This window comes from Mugil cephalus, chromosome 8, assembly GCF_022458985.1.
Source record: "Mugil cephalus isolate CIBA_MC_2020 chromosome 8, CIBA_Mcephalus_1.1, whole genome shotgun sequence".
In the NCBI taxonomy this organism is placed as follows: domain Eukaryota; kingdom Metazoa; phylum Chordata; class Actinopteri; order Mugiliformes; family Mugilidae; genus Mugil; species Mugil cephalus.
The window spans coordinates 3661073-3673507 of NC_061777.1; the positions used below are offsets into that span (position 1 = coordinate 3661073).

At 41.0% G+C, this 12435-nt stretch overlaps 1 non-coding gene across 1 annotated transcript; it reads right to left on the reverse strand.

The window, feature by feature from the left end:
* Positions 1 to 1062: 1062 nt before the first annotated feature.
* Positions 1063 to 1134, reverse strand: trnap-cgg. Its single transcript has one exon. It is a non-coding gene; the product is annotated as a tRNA-Pro (tRNA).
* Positions 1135 to 12435: the final 11301 nt, after the last annotated feature.

The following is a 12435-nucleotide window of genomic DNA, read 5'->3' on the forward strand; positions in this document are numbered from 1 at the left end:
TGTGAACATTTGTTGAGTTTCTCGGTAAAAGAAAATAACAAATTTAACTAAAGTGTACCAAGTTCTTTGTAGGACTCGGGAAATATTGACTGTTGTGCTAGGAACGGATTGGACGCGATGACAAATAGGACGTGTCAAAAGGCTCAGGGAGCAGCTATATTGTGCCTCACGCCGGCTCTATCTTGTAATATTAAATCTGTCAAGCTTAATTGGTTTCCTACCAGATTAAAACATAAAACTGCAGGGAAGACACTGTTCCCAGATCACCACCATCTGTGCTCTGCGACGTGTCACTGCAGCAAAAACTTATTGAATTATTAGGTCGTTAAACCGAATCTCATTCTACCACCTTTAACTTTCGGTGGCTTCCCTCTTTTCGCCTTCTATTTTGCAACTCACCTGTGACGCCCGCTGGCTCCTCGCCTGCACCTGCTCCTACAGATTACTGACACGAACGGTCATCCGGTAACTGTGTTCCTCTGGAGCTATCAGCCACAGGACAGCTGTGTTTCCCTGCTACGGCTAAAGCCTGGCACGAGCCCTAAAGCGCAGTTCAAACACTGTTTTGTTGCAGAGACAGCGTCTCCCTTGCACCCGGCACATGAGCTGATGATCTGAGCTAGAAGCCACGTTTCACCTCTGCCAGTGAACTTGGACTGAGGTGTTGTGTTCATTCGTATTTGTCTGAGTGCTGCAGCACATTTCAAATACGTACGCATAGATTTTGCTGAGCTTTGAACTCAAACCCTGAGGACTGGTTGTGATCTGATTAGGGGAGTGTCTTGAGGTGTGTTTTTTTATTAGTTATGTTACGCCAAAAACAATACAGTTTACTGCCGTGAGGTGGGTTACATCCACACAAATGAGTACCAGGTCCCCAACAGATGGTTGATGTCATTTACTTACAAACAAACAGGGAAATTGTTCTTTGAATTAAACCTTGGTAAGCGAAGTGAAAGTCAGGGAGCAAACATCACATCCAGAGATTTTGAGCAAAGCAACCACCCTGTAGTCCCAAAAGTCTTTCCACAATGAAATACTTAATTCTTATTGATTAAGAACGGGCTCGTCCGGGATTTGAACCCGGGACCTCTCGCACCCGAAGCGAGAATCATACCCCTAGACCAACGAGCCACCTCCTCGGTCCTTCTGAGTTGCATCAGAATCGAACCCTCCACTCACAATGGCTTCGTTAGAGCACCATTCATAGGGTAAGTAGTTTAGGAACACAGTCCCCCTCCTTAACAACAGGTAAGTACTCAGCCATTATTGGAAATTAAGCAAGTTTCCTATTTAAACCTCAACTTCCCACCAGTGTCTCAGAACTGAAGAAGCTGCTTCGATGAGTGCGGAAACGTCTTCAAGGAATTTCAGTTGCCTTTGTTGAGAGCCACTGCTTCTGCGACAGTTCATAGAAAACATAAAACATAAACATAAATGTGCCTGACTTTTTTTCTTAAGGTTTTCCTGTGCAGTTTTTGTGATCACATGACTTATATTTAGATTATGCAAATATAAAGATTGAATTCCATGTTTTCGAAGTGCAATAGAAGCATATGCAACTTTACCGGCAGCTTGTCTTAACAAGGGCTTATGAGGAGTCCAGTGGGTCGTTGCAGCAAACTAGCAGCGGTTCATCAAGTGTGTGGAAATAATTCACTAAAGATGAAGCCCAAACTACCGTGACATGTCAGTCCTGAAATACAACTAATGTATTGCTGCAATTGCATCTGAAAAGACATCAGAGGAACGGTCCAAATCCTCTGGACATCAGTCAGTAACAACTTCACCAAACGTCCTGTGGTAACAGAGAGAAGGAGGCTGCACATCAACTATCTGATAAAGTTAGTAGATATTTAGTTTCAGAGAAATACCTGCTAATCTATCTCATCTAATAACTCTCTAGTGGTCTGTGGTGTAATTGCAACTGGTCCATCAAAATAAAATCCTTTAAAAAAGATCATATGACATTTATAGAAATAGGATTATTTTGCTCAAATGAGACCTTTATCTACCTAAACTACTCAGAGGAACAGGATTTCTTTTTCTAATTACATCTGTTCCACAAGTTTAATTTACCATATTTTATTAAGAGATCTCACTCCCTGGGTGCATTGTTCAAAGTTACTGCATGATGCAGTTAACACAAACTTAACACAATCTGCATCCATTTCAAATTATGAGGTCCCTACTGTTTCATTAGTGGGCGTGCACCATTCACCTCTTAATGATGCTCTTATTGTGAAACATCTGCAGGGAGGTGTTGTGGGAAACTCATTAATGTTCAGGTTAGCGCTTAAAATTAAGCTAGGCTAATTTTTTTTAACAATTATTTGATAAAGTTATTAGATCTTTAGCTGCCGTACTTGCAGAAGGCTTCAGAGAAATACCTGCTACACTGTCCCACCTAACAACACACTCTGTGGAGCACTATTACATGCTATTGATGGTGCTGAGCTGCAGCCTGTTTTTATACAGGCTATACATATCTGCAGCTCACAGTATGTAGCACATGAGCTGTGTGTTCTCAGCATCAGCATTCAGATCAAGAATATAGATTTTATTGTGACGTCATCAGAGACTAGTCAGAGTCAGCTTGACCTTAATCACATAACAGTCGACTTTAAGAGTCGTCCCCAGTTTTAACCAGTTAAAAAAACATACATACATCTGGGAGTTTTAGAGAAGCTTATCTCATCTTTGCTCATATGACAACAAAATGCTTGTTTTCCAAGCGCCCTGTTCCTTCATCCCACATTTCCACTCCTCAGCCTTGATCACATACATGTTGTTCCTTCAGTGGCGGAGGACAGAGTGGGAGTGGGATAGTACTTTTCACAGCACAGTGACAAGTGCATTCACAGAACATAAGTTGTCAGCAGCTGGACATGTGTTTTCAGTATCAGAGAGAAAGAAAAAAAAACACATTCTGCCCGAGGCTTCTACTTTTGTTTTAAGATTTGATGGCTGTCAGGGGAGATACAGGCCCTACTTGATAAAAAAAAAAAAAAAAAAAGACAGAAAATACCAAAATGGAGCAGCCAAAATGACCATGTGCTGCTTCCATTTTCTGGAGGTGGAAAAATAAAGCTATTTTTTTCCCACTCTTCTACCAGTTTGGCTTGTGTTGTGTAGAGATGACGCTGGCACCCCGAAGGAACAGATGCGTCTGATTAGTTGCCATTACTCCTCTGTGGCATCCTACAAAACATATTCCCGCTTCCATAAGGGATCTCAGGTCCGGTGTTATTTTCCACCAGCCGTGTGCTTGAGAGTGTGTGACAGAGAGCGACAAACAAGGAGATTAAAGACAAAATAGGACAATGAGATCGAGCGTGCATAATGGGGAAATAAAGACATCTGTGTGAGCAGAGAGTGCAGCTGTCACACTTCCACTCTGTCCACAGGGACTCAGATACGGGTCTGGCCGGTCGTGCACACTGGATTCTCGCGTTGCTCCAGAAGATTAAAGCGAGACAGGCTTTGATGCTGGCTCTGCCCAATGGTGAGTGGAGTGGAGCATGGATGGAGAGCTGGATTGTTGTTTTGTCCTGTACTCATGCGGCGCCCTCCTTTCCCTGAATACACAAACAGCAGCTCTTACATGGTTTAAATGTAGCGCGAGTAGTAATATTACGGTATGTTCCTCATAAGACGCCAAAATAAACAAAAGTCTGTCACATTAAGTTATAAATAAATAGCAAAACAGCAGCGTAAATGCGAAGGCCCCATTTATGTAAAGAACTTTTTAAGCGCAAAGGCCAGTACTGATCAGGCATAACATTATGACCACATTATGACAACAGAGAAGAAAATAACATTGATCATGTTCTGGAAAACATTTAGGACCTGGCCTTCAAATTCACTAGATCCCAAACTGAGGGACTGAGGCGTTATGTCTGGAGTTTTTTTAAAAAAAAAAGAGTTTGAAAATGCAAACAAAGCTGAAATCAAAGAGAGGAGCAACTTTGAAAACATTGCCGCACCTTGATCGTCTTCTTCTGTTGAATGAATTCAGTGAATGTCAATAAAGCCGGACGGGAGAATCGATGCTTCACTTTGCACGTGTCAAAAAATAAAAAAACAAGTTATCTGCCAGTCCTGTAAAATCCAACATTTCTTTGCATGTTGGATTACAAAGACATGATGGATTTTACTCACACGGTCCCACAGAACCGCATCGCTGAACAGTTGTCACGGCAACCAACAATTATCATGATGTAATATCCTGTTTCAATAGCGTTGATTAATTATTGGCTTAGTTTGGCTCAAGTCCCTCCCACTAACATGGAGGGGGTGGAGCTTATGGCGTATACTGCAGCCAGTCACCAGGGGGAGCTCTACTTGCTTTGGCTTCGTTTTAAAGGAGCTGTCATAGCTTCCATTTTTTTTATACAGTCTGTGTGTAAACATTCAAGTTGCAATATGGTAAAGTGAATTATTTGAGAGATAAAAGCTAAATTAAATCAGTGAATTCATGAAATGTTGTTTTCCTTTGTCGTATTAAAATAATTCGACAAAAGAATTGAATGCATTCATGCAGATGCTGTACATTGTTTATTCTCTGCATGACATCTTCAAAGACAACGGTATTTATCTTCTATCTATCTTCTCAGGCAAACATGGGAAAACACTGCACACCTACAGCAACTGAGGCAATTTGGAAAAGCATGACATGTTATTTGTATATGATTGCACTCGCATAATGCTGACGGATTCCTGAGGCGTCTTTCATCACTGACCCGCGGGGAAAATGTTCCGCAGCATATCAGAGGATGACACTCCAAGTAGTTGTTTTTTCAAAACTGATAAAAGAGGGAAATTGATCAAAATCAAATATGAGGAGACGGGTAAGAGCTGAGGGACATTGCTTTGAGAGTGGCTGCTTCATTAGTTTGTTTACTCTGTTATTTATTAAGCAGAAAATAAGCTTCCAAGCAGGCGCCAAAGATGAATACTACGTCTAAAATACCAGCGCTTGATAAATTCATCGTCTGTCCCTGCAGGACTGCATGAGTCATCACAAGTTATCTGCACCAGACACTTAATTCTTAATGCTTCGGGGGGGGGTGGAGAAAAAAAATAAAAAATAAAAAATCTTGCTGAAATGTGTCTTGATCCAGTCACGCCTTAGTGGCAGAATCAACTTGTTTATATTTCCGTCTGTGTCTCAGTAAAATCAGCAGACAAATCAAGACCGGAAGGTCATAATTTGGATTACACGGCGTACTATATGCAAAGCGGCGGCCGACTGAATCACCGGGACATCGGCGTAGAACAGTGGCAGGATTAATCACTCGTCCTCCGTTAGCCGTGTTTATTTGTGCGCTCTGTCTCCTCGCTGCTGATGATGATCTTGAGGGGCATTCAAGTCTGAGAAAATTAAGGCCATCAACGCATGTGTCATGCAGGGTGGCTGATTGCAGAATTCCCACATCAGGGAGCAAAGTCCATTATCATTAGTTATCCGCAGATATGTGTCGCTGAGAGTCGAGGATGATAGAATGAGGGGAAGAAAAGGGAACGGGGTGGGGGTGGAGGGGGGGAGACAAGCGAGGCAAGATGTAACAGGAGGGGAAAGCTCAATACAGGAGGAGAGACTGACAAGTAAAAGCACAGGCGTACACAGGGCGGCGGGAAAGACAAGGGTGAAAGGATGGTGAGAGGAGAAAGTGAGAACAAGAAAGAGCTATTGATTGTCGCCTCTGCACCTGCCGTAGTCAGAGAAAAGAGCGCCAGACAAAACGAAATGTCATCATTTGGGGAGAGACTTCCCTGACTCATCTGGCGCGAGGGCCACTCTGGCTGTCACCCACCATTCCCTCAAACATTCATCAACATTCATCACCACGTGCGCAGAGAGAGATTCATCTGAGGCAAACACATGCAAAAGGAATAATAGCGCGGCTGGCATCAATCACCAGAGACGCGATGGAAGACGCCTGTTCGGTTATCTAAGCGATAAACAAAGAGGCTGACGGAAACGTTCTGAGCGAGAATCTGAATTACAAGGCGTGTGAGAGGCGTTTTTCTGAATTCCTGTTTGTCGGTGACACGCGCCGTTTAGACTCCTCTGATGCGCCGCGATGGCCGTTTACTCAACCAGAAGGACCTCCGCGGCGGAGGCGAGCCGTATTGATGTGCAAAGGAGGCGGTTATTTTCAATATCAGAACACCTAAAGGTGAATTATTGCGATGTTTTTAAATCAGCCGTCGGTTTTTCAAACTTTTCTGGAGTCAGTCAATTTCCCCGGGAGGGGGGATAAAAAAAAAGGTAACAGGGCATGGGCACAGGAGCACTGCTGCTATGGTTACCGTCCATTCAATTTTCCTTTATGATGATGATGATGATTAATATGATATAAAACATTTCTGCTGTTTTATGTCTTCATATCACCCCCCATCAAATGATCAACTTCACCTGATGAATATGGAAATATGACATTAGCTGTGTCTAATTAATGCAATGTACATTGCATCAACTGATTCCGTCTTAAACTTTGTGAGCCAACTTCTGTTACTAATTACAATATACAGGACACTTGTTTGCACAATTCATAAAATGATGTGATACATAGGTTGGATTTAATCTGTAGGTCAACAGACCCCTTTATGGCCTACGTCACTGTGACGTCACAACGTTAGCTGGAGGCAAAACAGAGGGAAGCTGGTGGCTTAAACTGTCACTTTCAACCATGCAAATGTCGTCTTGCTGTATTTTTAGAGTCAAAACCGAAAAATCAGCAACACTAACTTGGAGTTTTATCACATATGCACAACACACTGCCAGTCGTAGACACCTTTGGTTGAACACAATTAAAAGTAACGATTGGAGGGACACAATCATCAGTGACACTTCATATCAGATAAGATTAATATGTATCATCAGTTTCGGTCTGGATAATGTTGTGGGTTAGAGTAAATGGTGACTGAAATTACGTTAAGTTAATCATTAGTTCAGGGATTCTTGTTACATGCTAATGCTAATGCTAACCGATAGCTAACGCAAGATTAGTTATGTGTCCAAGCAGAAGTTGCATTTACTACATTACCCTTCACAGTGGTTCCACTTACTTCTTGTAATATCTTTGTTGGAGAGGCTTCACTTGATAAAGACAGACCAGACTTCGTCCCCTCTGTGTCCTCCTGTGGTCAAATCGTCCATCCAGTGAGTGAGAGTGTAGGAGTCGATGAATATAGTCCCATTAGTCAGAGTCAACTTTTTAAAATAACACTCATGGTCTCGAGGAGTGAGTGTATTAGTCTCTAAAATATGCATTTTTCTTGTCCACCCTTGCCGAAACAGTCTTGAAATATGCTAACAGGTGTTTACAGGCTACAGTGTTAGAGATATTTTGCCTCCAGCTAAGCCCCGCCCCCTCAAAAACATCACATGTGTACAAACTGTGAAGGCCTATAGGGAGGTTAAATACTGGATTCATATCTGATCGGCTGAACCCAATCCCTGTGTCACTAGGTCTGTGTAACACCAACACTTTGTGCACTAAATATTTATCCATTCATTCACTTCTAAAGCCCTTTCATTTCTCTCTGCATGAAAAGCTCTTTAGCTTGATGGCAAACTTTTCCACCACCACTTTCAAGGACCTCTGCACAAAGACGCCGCAAAGAAAATGGCCTCTCTTCATTGTGAGGACCACTGTAAATGCCTCCTTCTAATCTGCGCAGGAATGAAACTGCCTTCGCGCTGATTCTTGACCCCTTTCAGCCATCACATATTTAAGCGAGGTGAGTTTTTTTTTTTTTTTTTTTGTCTCCACCAGCCGGAGCTTTTCTCTGACAATGCCACGCTGGGATAGGAAGATAAGGAGAGGGAAGGCAGAGTGCATAAAACGAATAAAACATCCACCCTTGTCTGCTTCACTTGATTTCAATTTGGTATCCACTGGAAACAGGCGTTTGTTCAATGGGCTCCGATAACGCCGCGTGCGCTTTACTGATATCTTTAGCGGAGGTAGGTGCTGTGCTCTTCATCAGCGCCGACTCGTTTTTCTCTGATTTTATTCGAGAGAAACGAGGAATTCCAGGTATTTATCGACACAGCTACGAAAAGCCATGACTGAAACTTTTTAAATGAGCATTAACCCTTTATAGGACACTTGTTGAAATATTTGGGAATTTTAAATTTCAACTCTAGTGTTTTTTTAAATTGTTAAAAGTTCATGGTGAAAATCAAGAGTAATGATTTTACCATATCTGATTCCGTGCCCTTAAGTAGTAAACAAATGAAAACACGTATTTAAAGAATTAGAACCTAAGGGCTAATTCAGGTACTTGTCAACATCACATTAGACCACTTCTTCTTCTTCTTCATGGTACCTAATAAATCAGTTGTGCTCAGCGTTCAGGGAGAGATGGACCTTGAAGGCCACATTTTACCTGAGAATGTTTCCTTGATCTTTTCTGATTGGTTGGATGAAAACCACATGCTTCTGAACCTCACTGAGAGGAACAGGGACGCAATTTAAAATGTGCTGAAGTTACCATATATGGTTCATTGCCCCATGAAGGGTTATTGGTATTTGCAGCATGAATTATTGGCGTGTGAATATTTTTTGTATTGTTTACAGGTGGGATTATTTGGAGGTTTCCTAGGTTTTATGGGTCAAAAGTGACCCAGCTGATTTTTTTTCTCTAATATCTTTGCAGTAAAAGTATTAACTATCAACCTATTTTTAATAATGCTTTATTTAATTCTTTTGTTGTAATTTTCCTAACATCTTGACATCCAGTCAAAGTGGCACGCTGTGGCAATGAAACTGTTCAGGACCAGGAAAAGAAAACAAATAAAAACATACATTGTCGGGGTGGAGCAAACATCTGCACCAGAAACTAGAGAGAAAGCATCTGATCCATAACTTACATGGTTATTAGAAGTTAATATATTAATGTCTATCAGTTTAACAAAGGGTGGCATCACTGGTGTTATCAGGCCAGTACGTCCTTATCCAATCCGTTCCACTCATTCATATTAATTTAATTCAAGTAATTAAGTAAGATTTGTGCAACTTCAAAATATTTGAGAGCAAAAAAAAAAAAAACAGACTGAAGTAATGTCAATGAATTCATTCTAAGTCACATCCTGTGCCTCTCCCGGGGGCTAAGCCTCCCCTGTCTATAAAACCTAGTGACGCCCCTGACTGACGTGATCCCTCTGAATCTGATTCCTTCTGTTCAGGACGCTCTGTTCTGAATAAAGTTGTGACATGAGGCCTTTTTTTTCTGCCTGGGCTCAAGGCAAACACTTAATGGTATTAAGCCTCAGTGACTATTTGACAGAAGTAGGCAAATTAAATGTTTTTATATTTTAAATTAAAAATGACCTTTTATAATCCAGTACCACAGCTGAGGCTTTTCTTGCTGCATCTCCGTGGTTTTTCTATTTTCTTAAATTGCAGGTTGTCTGGCATCAACCTTTTCTCCACATCAAGGCAGTTGTTTTCTGGCTTGCTGCAATGCAGTGGAATAATTTTACAGTGGTACAAGCTGTTAACAAATGTCTTCGGTGGGTATGCGACGTCACATATGGAGACAGAAAAACACAGAGGCCCTTTTTAGTTTCGGTTTTAAATCCGTTTAAATTTGCACTGACCTTACTTTTGAGCGATGGGCGCAGCTGGAGGCGACGGCCGTTGGCAGGAACAGAGAGTAATTCTCTCATTAAAGCCCTCTTGACATCAAGTTGACACGGCGCTCGAACATACGGCTGGTCAACATCCAGTTGATCTTTCAGCAACCCGTGTTCCCAACAAGGGTGTCACGTAAAGGTTATTTCACACAGCCAGGAGACAAGCGGGGAGCAGGAGGCCGACTTCACCCATCTTGTTATGTAACGTCCTTCCAGAGAACGCAGCACAAACTCGGAGACCTTGGCTTCATTGTTTAGCCTTGGTTAAAGTCACGCTGCTTTTCAGAACGATTTTACATCAGTCATCACGGAGCATGGAATATGCTTCAAGTGTTATCATAGCATGTGATTTATGAGCTGCACGTTAACGAGAGAGAAATACATTAAAATTTATACACCTGTCAAGTTTGACTCAAAAAAACAAATTTCTTTTATATCATATTCATCATTTTAGTGTAGATGGTTCACTTTTCCAGCCAATCTGGTGTTTATTACCCATTCAACATTTATGGGATTTATTTTCTTTTGAACTATCTCAAGTAGGTTTTCTTCTAGAGTAGTTCTTGTCATATACTTGTATATATTTCTTTACATATTTATTGGACTCTGGACTCACCATGTGCAATTATGTCCCACTGTACAAAACCCCCATATTCAATTGTCACACATATATTTTCTATATTTTTTTACATTGATATGTGTATTCTTATTTTAATTGCCTACTTATTCTACATGTTGTTATTGCCTTTTCTGCAACACCTGCAGCCATAAATTGTCCTCCGCTATTAACCTGAAAGTAAACTGTTGTTTTTTTTAATGTTTTATGTGGAGAGAACAGCATTAAATATAGATTGCATTCAGAGTAAGATGTTGCTATAAGAAATATTTGTAAACCTTTGTAAAGATGGGGTACTTATATTGCAGATTTAAGTTTTCTCTTAAAGAACTACAGGATCAATGAGGGACACGTAGCTAACGGACTTTGAAGTAATAATAGAGATGAGAGTTGATGTCGGTATATATACATATATACAGTACACACTATATATATATATATATATATACTTTGTATACAGGGCTGTTCTAAGACACTCTGGGGACCCCAGACAAAAGGTACTTTGGGGGTACCAAGGTTTTCTACTATATTTTTGTTTTTTAACGTTTCCTGAAATGTAATTTAGCTTCATGTTGTGACGTTGTAGGTGGGTCCCCATCAGGTCTGCAGTGTCAAAGGAGGTTTCAAGTTGTGTCGCTGAGGCAATTGCCTAGTTTGCGACGGCTCTGTTTGTATATTATGATTCATTTGGTTTGCATATTTCTTTTATACACTTTTGTATATTTTACATACACTTTGCATATTGTTTATATATACTGTACCTTTTATTCATTGCACCTCACTTTAATTTGTTTTTGGACCTTTTTGCTGACTGTACTTCCTCCTGTCTCCGTCTAATGATGCTACAGGACAACGAATTTCCTGCAGAATAGTTAAAGTCTATCAATCTACTGTATATCAGAGGTCTTCATCTATATCATCTGATGCCCTTTGAACTGAACTGGATTTAGTTGCACAAAAAGTCCACATTAAGACACATGTATGTATGTGTGGTGTTATTTTATGCTTTTGAAAAACTCAGTTTATGCCCTGTTTCCTAACGTAGCACGGAAAAAAATACTAAAAGATGGTGATGGGGAGGGGTAATGCAACATTCACCTAAGTATGCACTTTATGCATTTACTTTACAAAAACGCAGCGTTTCTTTTTACCCAAAAGCATATAATGTTCAGAGTAAGAGAAAACAAGAAAAAAGCAAAATAGTAAGACACTTTGCTCACAAAAGTAATGTTTTGTCGTTAGCTTTGAGCTTTTCTGACCACAGATACAGAAGATTTTCACTCCACACGCAGGTAATTTAAACATGAGCTTGTGTGTCTTTGTGCCACTTTCAAACAGCAGAGGATAATGAAAGGAGGGGACAACAATTTTAGACAACAATGTCTTCTCTCACACTGACCGTGTTTGTGTGTGTTTTTTGTATAAAAGTCTATAAATGTGCAGTCATCCGCTGCCCTCGCTCCCGCCGGCCATGGGGGGGACGGGGGGTGTGGCGCTGGTGGTCAGCCATTGATAAGAAAGCCCTGGGACAAGAACCGCATGTCACTTGTAGATAAAATAAAAAGGACAAAGGAAGACGGACACAAAAAAAAAAAGAAGCTAAAAAGCAGTGATTTCATAAGCTCATAACTGTCGCAGCCGAATCAAGGTTTCAGCGCACGAGAGCAGACACACTCGCAGACACGTAACAGGATTAGTTTCACCACGGACTCTAATGCAGCTTCATGTGTGTTACAGTGTGTGTGTGTGTGTGTGTGTGTGTGTGTGTGTATTTGCCTTTGAGGACACAATCATCCCCACATTCTCCTACAAATACACACTTGATGCCGCTCGACTACTCCCTGCACTTCCTCCCTCTACTTTATATTCAGTTTTTATTTTATTGTTAATGTTCTTGTGCTTTTGAGCTGATTTAATGACGTGTGATTCGGAGAAAAAAAAAAAAAAAGAAGAACAATGTGATAAATAAGGGTAAATGCCACATTACCATTTGGTGCCACCATGCTTTGCTCCTGGAGCCCTGCAGGAAAAGACTGTGACCGGTGGTGAGAAGAAGCGAAATATGTCGGCAGCGTCGGTGCAATCTGGAAATTAATCACAGCGTTAACATACAAAGTCACTGGTTTTACACCTGCACTTGTTATGTGTGTTTTCTCATATAGTACAGTTA